Source organism: Thamnophis elegans, chromosome 11, assembly GCF_009769535.1.
Source record: "Thamnophis elegans isolate rThaEle1 chromosome 11, rThaEle1.pri, whole genome shotgun sequence".
In the NCBI taxonomy this organism is placed as follows: domain Eukaryota; kingdom Metazoa; phylum Chordata; class Lepidosauria; order Squamata; family Colubridae; genus Thamnophis; species Thamnophis elegans.
Window position 1 is genome coordinate 26,816,353 of NC_045551.1, and position 9,437 is coordinate 26,825,789.

A 9,437-nucleotide genomic window follows, 5' to 3' on the forward strand; every position below is an offset into this window, starting at 1 on the left:
AGGTGGAAGAGTCTGATATAGAAAGCTTGCTCTTTCTTTCCTGAATATATACTCAGAGTCATGGGATTATATAATATAATCTTACATTTTATAAGTGATCATAAATCTGGGCATTATTATCCTGCCCTGATTTCCTGCCTAGATTGTCACAACGTATGTGTTCTGTAGCTTTTTCTTCAATGAATCCTTGTGAAGGATTGTAGTTGGTTTAAGCTATTGGTCTTGGGTTTTGTTTTTTGTTTTTAATTATCTTTAAAGAAAAATCTAGTTGTTCTATATTGGAAAATGCTTTGACTTCCTGGGTAATAAAACTACTGTTCCAAAAATAATTCTAGATATGAATTATAATATATAAATTATCTTTTTCTACTTTTTAATGCTTCCATAATGCTTCACACACAGTTCTAGTTTTGAAATCTATAGTTGTAAGGATCAGACAGAGAATTTAAAGCTTTTGGAAAGATACCACAATTGTCTTCCTCTGAATACAAGAATTAGGCAGCATTCTTAATTGTTGTGGCCTGGCAGGAGCCGTTGGAGCTGCCACCAGACTCCAACAGCGAGGGGCCCTATGAATCAGCCCTAGAGGATGCGGAGGACCCTGGACAGGGTTCCGACTCTGAGCAGGGCACAGAGAGATTGGTTGGCCACCAGGTGGCGCCTGAGCCTTGGATCAGTGGGGAGGAGACAAGAGAGAGTGATCCAGAAACCAACAGTGAGTTGTTCCGGGATGCATGCGTCGAAGGGCTACTCGGTGTCAAGAACAACTACGTAATTACAGGAGGTAATTATGCTCAGCTAATGGTCATTAAGCTCCTCTCCAGACTATAAAAGTGCGTTCTTGCAGAAGTCAATGCTTGGACTAAAGAGAAATGAACTTGGCAGGCTGGATTGCTGCCAGAGTTAGTCTGAATTGCTGCCAAGGTGTGTCGGACTTGCTGCCAAGGTCCTTATCTGTTTGCATATTTGGCTTTCAGCCACCGAGAGTCTGGTCTTGTTATTAAAGGACATTCCATTTTACGCTTGTCTCTGCTTTCGTTACTGGACGGAGGAGGGGGTCACAACACTTTATTATATTTTTAAACCAAAGTGTGGCAGCTTAATAATAGTGAGTTTCCATTTAGATTGCAACTTTAATCAGATCTATCTCTTGAAGAAGCAATAGTATTCTCAGAGTTATACAGAGTTATACAAATTATCCTTTTTAACATTTGCAGCCAAATCCTGGAAATTGATGGTTAGCTAATTTGATTATGTGCAAAGCATATCTATATTCAGTCTGTTGGATCGGGTGATTGAAGGCACACTCAGGCTTCAGAGTAACAAACAGCTCTTTATTAGCACAAGTTAATTAGCACAAGGAGCAGGATTGTGGCTTAGCTGGCAGGGAGCGATAGAGGATGGCGGCTGCAGTGACGAGGATTGAGCCCCGAAAACACCAGCACTCTTCCCTCCATCTACGAGAGTGGCACAAGTCAGCCTCGAACTCTGATCCCCTACATTGGGGCCCTTATCTATCTTTAGGAAAGAGACCTTTGAACACACAGCCCGCTAACCTTCACCAGCGGGGTAAGACTACATGGTTGCCTCTTACAAACTTTGGAGCTTCACATTCAATCTTGCTTGTATACAGCCACCTTATACATTACGCACTTTTGACTTGGTGGCCAAGGACATCTTCCCAGGACATAAGAAGGGAGAGGAGCAGATCACCGCTTCCTCCACTGTTTCCATATTACGATATATTATAACTGCGCAATTTTTAAAATAGTATGTTGAGTGTATGGGAGTTGGCTGGAATTGAATGAATGGCCCACTTTTAGTAATTGTTACTTTTGTATTTTTTATATGTTTTAAATTTTACGTGGGAATTGTTAGAGTGGATAAATGAGAATGTTTGACTCGGAGGACCTGCTGGGGAAGGCGGAGGGTACCGGGGTGGTTGGGGGGACCATGGCTACGGGAGTGGGTCGGAGCATAGCGGTCATGATAGGGAGAGGCAGATATGGCGGGGACTTTAGGGCTGGCCATTACCGGGGAAGGAGGGTTCGCTACATCACAGAGATCCCTCCTTCCGGCCCTATGAGTCCCACTCCAAGACCAGATGGCGCGAGCAGTCAGGACCCTGGTCTCAGGCTGTTGTCGCTAAATGCCAGGTCTGTTGTTCACAAAGCTCCCCTCGTCCGGGACTTAATTGTTGACGAGAGGGCAGACCTGGCATGTATTACTGAAACCTGGCTGGGCACAGAAGGAGGAGTCCCCCTTGTAGAGATGTGCCCAGAGGGATTTCAGGTGCTTCATCAGCCGAGAGCCCAGGGAAGGGGTGGCGGTGTGGCTATTGTAATCCGGGAGTCTCTGTTACCTCGTAGGGTCCCTGCTCCGGAGCTTGTCGGGTGTGAGTCCCTGCTGATAAAGTTGGACCTCAAGGGTCAAGTGGGTTTGCTGCTAACGTACCTGCCTCCCAACTGCGTTGCAGCATCCCTCCCCTCGCTCCTCGAGTCAGTAGCCGAGCTGGCAGTTGAGTTCCCCAGGCTTATAGTTCTGGGGGACTTCAATTTGCCATCGCTCGGTGAACGCTCTGATGGGGCGCAGGAGTTCATGGCTTCCATGACAGCCATGGGCTTGACCCAGGTAATTCGGGGCCCAACCCATGCAGCGGGTCACATGCTCGACCTCGTATTCCTCTCGGAGCAGTGGATGTGTGATCTTGGTCTGAGGGGTAATGAGATCATACCCCTGTCGTGGTCAGACCACTGCCTACTGAGGCTTGACTTCCGGAGGCCAAACCCCCACCGTAGGGAGGAGGAACCGACCAGGTGGTTCCGCCCCAGGCGACTTATGGACCCGTTGAGGTTCCAGACGGAGCTTGGGGTCATTCCTGATACTCTCGCCCACAGTTCGGCGGAGACTCTGGCTGCCGCCTGGTATTCGGCGGCGTCGGAGTCTCTTGATCGGATTGCGCCACTACGGCCCCTCCGGGTCAGTGGATCCAGGAGGCCTACTTGGTTTACCGAGGAGCTCCGGGAGAAGAAACGCCGGAGGAGATGCCTAGAGCACCTGTGGAGGTCCGATAAGTCCGAGGCGAACCGAGCACTTTTAACTACCTGCACCAAGGACTATGTCCGAGCATTAAGAACTGCTAAAAGATCATACATCTCTGCCTTGGTTGCGTCCGCCGAGTCACGCCCAGCCGCCCTGTTTAGGATAACCCGCTCCCTCCTTAATAGGAGGGATGCGGGAGACCCCTTGCAGGGTAGGGCTGAGGACTATGCTCAATTCCTGGCGGACAAAGTAGCTCGGTTTCGGTCGGACTTGGACTCCACCGCAGTAGATCCAGCCGAGACACAGGAGGACCACTTGGCAAACCATCTCTGGGTTGAGTTCCAGGATGTTGCCTCTGGGGATGTGGACAAGGCCATTCGAGCTGTAAGTGCCTCCACTTGTATTCTGGACCCGTGTCCCTCCTGGCTGGTTGCCAACAGCAGGGAGGTGACACATGGCTGGATCCAGGCGGTTGTGACCGCCTCCCTTCGGGAGGGGCACTTCCCCGCCGTACTTAAAACGGCGGTGGTGAGACCCCTCCTGAAGAAACCATCCTTGGATCCAGCCATTTTAAACAACTTCCGTCCTGTCTCCAACCTCCCCTTTATCGGGAAGGTTGTTGAGAAGGTGGTGGCCTTCCAGCTTCAACGGGCCTTGGAGGAAGCTAGTTATCTTGACCCCTTCCAGTCCGGCTTCAGACCTGGTTACAGCACAGAAACCGCTTTGGTCGCATTGACCGATGATCTCTGGAGGGCCAGAGATGGAGGCTATGCGTCCATCCTGGTTCTCCTTGACCTCTCAGCGGCTTTCGATACCATCGACCATGGTATCCTTCTGCGACGACTGCGGGAGGTGGGAGTGGGAGGCACTGTTTTACGGTGGTTCTCCTCCTACCTCTCGGACAGGTCGCAGTCGGTGTTGGTCGGGGGGCAGAGATCGTCCCTGAGGCCCCTAACATGTGAGGTGCCGCAGGGTTCGGTCTTATCCCCCCTACTATTTAACATATACATGAAACCGCTGGGCGAGATCATTCGGAGGCACGGGATAAAATACCACCAATACGCGGACGATACGCAGCTGTATCTGTCCGCCCCGTGCCAACTCAATGAAGCGGTGGACGTGATGAACCAGGGTCTAGAGGCCGTTAAGAACTGGATGAGCGCTAACAAACTGGTACTCAACCCGGACAAGACCGAGTGGCTGTTGTGCTTCCCTCCCAATAATTTGGCCAATGTACCAACGCTTAGGCTGGGGGGTCAAATTTTATACCCCTCAGATAGGGTCCGCAACTTAGGAGTCCTCCTGGACCCACAGCTGACTTTTGACCACCAGCTGTCAGCTGTGACCAGGGGAGCATTCGCCCAGGTTCGCCTGGTCCGCCAGTTGCGGCCCTACCTAGACCGGGAGGCTCTCACAACAGTCACTCGAGCCCTTGTGATCTCTAGGCTGGAATACTGCAATGGGCTCTACATGGGGTTGCCCTTGAAGAGCATCCGGCGGCTACAGCTAGTCCAGAATGCAGCCGCGCGAGTGATAGTGGGCGCACCGCGGTTCGCCCACGTTACACCCATCCTCCGCGAGCTGCACTGGCTACCTGTTGGTCTCCGGGTGCGCTTCAGGGTACTGATGACCACCTTTAAAGCACTCCATGGTAGTGGATCTGGGTACTTGAGAGACCGCCTTCTGCCGATTACCTCCCTAAATCGACCAATTAGATCGCACAGACTGGGCCTCCTCCGAATCCCATCTGCCAGTCAATGCCGACTGGCGACCACACGGAGGAGAGCCTTTTCTGTGGCAGCTCCGACCCTGTGGAACGACCTCCCCGTTGAGATCCGTACCCTCACCACCATCCAGACCTTCCGCGCAGCCCTCAAGATCTGGCTCTCCCAGCAGGCCTGGGGATAGGTTCCTAATTTACCCGCCCGAGTGTTTGATTGCTGAACGAAAGTTGTGTTTTTACTATTTTTTCTTTGTTCACATTCTGTTTTTTTTTTTTTTTTTTTGACGCTGCACCCCCTTCCCTTGTGGTTGTAAGCCGCCCTGAGTCCCCTCAGGGAAAAGGGCGGCCTATAAATCCCAATAAAACTCTAAAAAACTCTAAAACAAGTTAACTATGTACAATCCAGCAAAGGTTCAGTCTGACAGCAGTCCTTTTATAGGGAGCTGTCAGACCCTTCAACCAATCAGATTGAATCTCTGTTCCCACTGGAACAGAGGACCTTGGTGTAAACCATTACCAATGTTTCTGGTATCTAACACCTCTCCCCTCTTAGATGGGCTCAACCAACTTGTGACATAGTCACATAGGTAGGCGGGCTTTCTGGTGGCTCGCCCAGACCTGTGCAGTTCAGTTGGTGGGTGTTCTTCAGTCAGGTTGGATGGACCTGTTGTCTCCACGGCTTCACCTGGTGGAAGCTCCTGGAACTTCTCACAGGCCGCAGCTGGAGTGTCTGGAGCCGGTTCACTCGGAACTTGCTGTGGGCCTGCAACACTTACAGATAAGTGTCCCGGTACCTTCAGGATTGAGTTATCTGTGAAAAGAGTGAATTTGTGCTGCTTTTGGGTAGGGCTTTGGCTAACTCATGCAGGAATTACCTCTGGTTGCCTAAGACAGGAGTTGGATGTGGCCATGGAGTTGGTCAATGTGCCGTCTCCAATTTTGACCATCCTCAAGCTCTAATAGATAAGAGCAAGGCCCGGTGTTGCCTATTACTGTGGCAGGAATCCAAAGAGTTCCCCCAGCATAGTTGTGGATGTAAACTTGGTCCCCTATGCTAAAGTTTCTTATTTTGCCGGTCAAATCTGGAGGCGACCTGACAGAGTAGTTTGGATGTAGCCGGTCTAAGTGGGACCTTAGCCAGTGGCCCATTAAAAGCTCGGAAGGGCTTCTACCAGTGGTAGCACTTGGCGTGATGTGCTGTATGAAAAGGAATTGATCAACCCATGTTTGCCAATCTCCCGGGCTTCTTTTGAAGAACTCACCATTCTCTCTGCCTGACCATTGGAAGCCGGATGGAATGGAGTGACCAGGGCATGTCTGATTCCCTGTGCTGCTAAATAGGTCTTGATTTGCATGGCCATAAATTGGGGGCCGTTGTCAGAGACCAAAACATTGGGCAGGTCATGAGTGGAGAAAAGTCTACATAGTGCCTTGGTGACTGCTTCTGGTAGAGGTCATGAGGACTACTTCTAGTCATTTTGAGTAGGCGTCCACAACTACCATAAAGGTCTGTCCATGAACAGGGCCAGCAAAATCTATGTGCATCCTAGACCATGGTGCTCCCACTCCTTAGCGGGCGCCTCTGGTGGAGCTGGTCTGGACTCCTGGCACAGTGTGCAGGTAGCCACCGATTCTTCTATCTCCCTGTCCATGTAAGGCCACCACACGTAACTCCTGGCCAAAGAGTTCATCCTGACAATCCCAGGATGCCCTACGTGCAAAGCCTCTAATACTGCAATGCGTAGTTTGGGTGGAACAATGACCCAGTTTACCCCACAGTAAACAACCATTTATTACTGACAATTCATCACGTTTGTAGTAAAACATTTTAAATTCAGACCCCACAGGCCCCTTTGGCCACCCCCTCCACACCCAGTTCAAAACCTGTCGGAATGTACAGTCTTTTGCTGAGTGTGAGCAATGTCACAAGAAGAGACAGGACCAGCCTCAAGACAGTCAATGAGGAGGACTCACATCTCAAGGGCATAGTCTGCAAGCAGTTCAGGCAGGGGGCATCAACTCAAGGCGTCGGCATGCCCCAAGATAGAACCAGGTCGATGGATGAGGCGATAACTGTAGGCCTTGAGGAAGATTTTCCATCTGGTCATTCATGGTGACAAAGAAGCAGGGGTAGGCCGATCCCCAGCCAGCAATCCCAGCAATGGTTTGTGGTCCTTGATAAGTTCAAAGTCATGGCCATAGATTTACTCATGGAACCATTTCATGCCTGCGACTGCAGCCAGAGCCTCACGGTTCAGTTGGCTGTAGTTTCACTTGGCAGCAGACAATGTACGTTAGTAGTAGGCAATGGGCACCTTGGTTCCATTGGGCATGTGATGGCTGAGGATGGCACCTACGCCAAATGTGGAAGCATTGCACGCTAGGACAAGTGGCAGGGTCTGGTTATATTGACCAAAAATGTGTCCGCTGACAGTAGTTTCTTCACTGTGGCAAATGCAGCTGCTTCAGCTCTGCCCCAGGACCACTTGGCGTGTTTGCTGAGAAGCTGATGCAAAGGCTCAGCAACCGTGGTTTTCTGCTTGAGAAAGACACTGTAGAAGTTAAGGAGCCCGAGGAACGCCTGCAGTTCGATCTGATTGCGAGGTGTAGGGGCATCCTGGATTGCCTTAATTTTTTGTTGATCAGGTGAATCCCAGAGCCGTCAATGAGGTACCCTAGGAATTCAACCCTTGGCACGTTAATTTGGCATTTTTATTTTTTGAGGTGAAGGCCTTTGTCTGTGATTCTGACCAGAATAGTTCCCAATCTTTTAAATAATTGCGCGTTATTTGCAGCTAATACCAAAATGTCATCAAAATAGGAGGCGACTCCTGGAATCCCCTGCAAAAGCCATTCCATGACTCCTTGGAACAGTCCAGGGGTGATACTAATTCTGAATTGAAGGTGGGTGCATTTGAATGCACCCTTGTGTGTCACGATGGTTTGGCCCTCCGCCATGGCATCATCTACAGGCAACTGCTGGTATGTCTGCGCCATATCTAATTTTGCAAAAACTTTTCCAGGGCCTAATGAGTGCAGTAAATGCTATACAATGGGTACAGGATAAGCGCTTTGCTGCAAAACTTTGTTTATCATGCACTTGTAATCCATGCAGATCCGGACAGACCGGTCAGGCTAGACAAGTGTCACTATAGGGGTCTCCCAGTGTGTGTGATCTACCGGCTCTAGGATTCCCTGGCCAATCAATTTGTCTAGTTCCAAATCAATTTTAGGGTAGAGAGCGAAAGGTACTCTCTTTGGTTTTAGCCTGATGGGGGCTACATTGGGGTCCAAGTTAAAAGATATTGGAGTCTCCTAATACTTACCTAGACTGGTACCGAAGACGTTCTTGAACTCCTTAAGAAATTCCTCAGTGCTTTTGTCTCGTATGGCATTGATTCTGGTCACTTCTAGGCCCAGGGCTTCGAACCAGTGAAGCCCCAGGAGGCTCTGTAGGTCTCAGTTGACTATCGTCACTGGTAGCTGGCCACAGAAGATCTTGAGCCAAGGTGGCGCAGTGGTTAAATGCAGCACAGCAGGCTACTGCTAGATCAGCAGTTCAGCGGTTCAAATCCCACCGGCTCAGGGTTGACTCAGCCTTCCATCCTTCCGAGGTGGGTAAAATGAGGACCCAGATTGTTGGGGGCAATATGCTGACTCTCTATAAACCGCTTAGAGAGGGCTGAAAGCCCTATGAAGCAGTATATAAGTCTACTGCTAAGTCTACTGCTATTGAACCTCACCCGGAAGGTCCTCTGGCAGTCACGAAGTCGGATGTCTGGAACCTGCAACTGATGTTTTTTAAGGCTATGGATAGCCTGTTTGAGTGCTGCCCAAGACATTATGGTCAAGGATGACCCTGTGTCAATCTCCATATTGCATGGAGAGTCCTCAATGAGGACTGTGACTTTCAGGTTTTTTGGCCGCTTCATGTGGACTTGGCCTATGGAGGTGTGGTAGGTGACTCTGGTGTTGCCTTCTGTTCTCCGCAGTGGCGGCTGCCATGCCCCTTGGTTGGGCCTCTGCTGGTGGTTAGGTATTCTTCTGGGCTTCCAGGTTGTAGCAGGGCGATCGCTTCTGCCGATCTTGGCGATGTGCCCCTTGCGTTCGCAGCGTTGACAGATGGCATTGCGGAAATGGCAATGTGTTCTGAGGTGGTTTCCTCCGCAGCCAGCGCAAGGCAGGAAACGCAGTTCAAATTTCCGCGCCAGCTTGGTGCAATTACGGTAGCTGTCATCTTCGCTCTCCGAGCCTTCAGGCTCTGTGGCCTCGCAATGCACTCCTGCGCTCTTCCGCATGCTCTTTGGACTATTTTGGTGCTGCAGGGTTTCCGTTGATTTAATTGAAGACTCAGTAGCCCTGGCTTCATCTAGGGCAATTTGGAGAGTAAGATTAGCTTTTGCTAATAATCTCCTCTGCAGGCCAATGTCCCTAATACCACATTTGATGCAGTCAAATAATAGTTCATCAAGATATTTAAACTCACAGTACTCTGCGGCCTTTCTGAGCACCACAACATATTCGTTGATGGATTCCCCTTCTTTTTGGTTACGGATGTTGAATTCATGCCTCCAGATGTATTTAGATGGTCTGGGAGCGTAATGTGTCCTCAGTGTCTGTTGTAGAACCGACCAAGTTACCGATTGTAATTGTGTTGGCTCGGACAAATCCT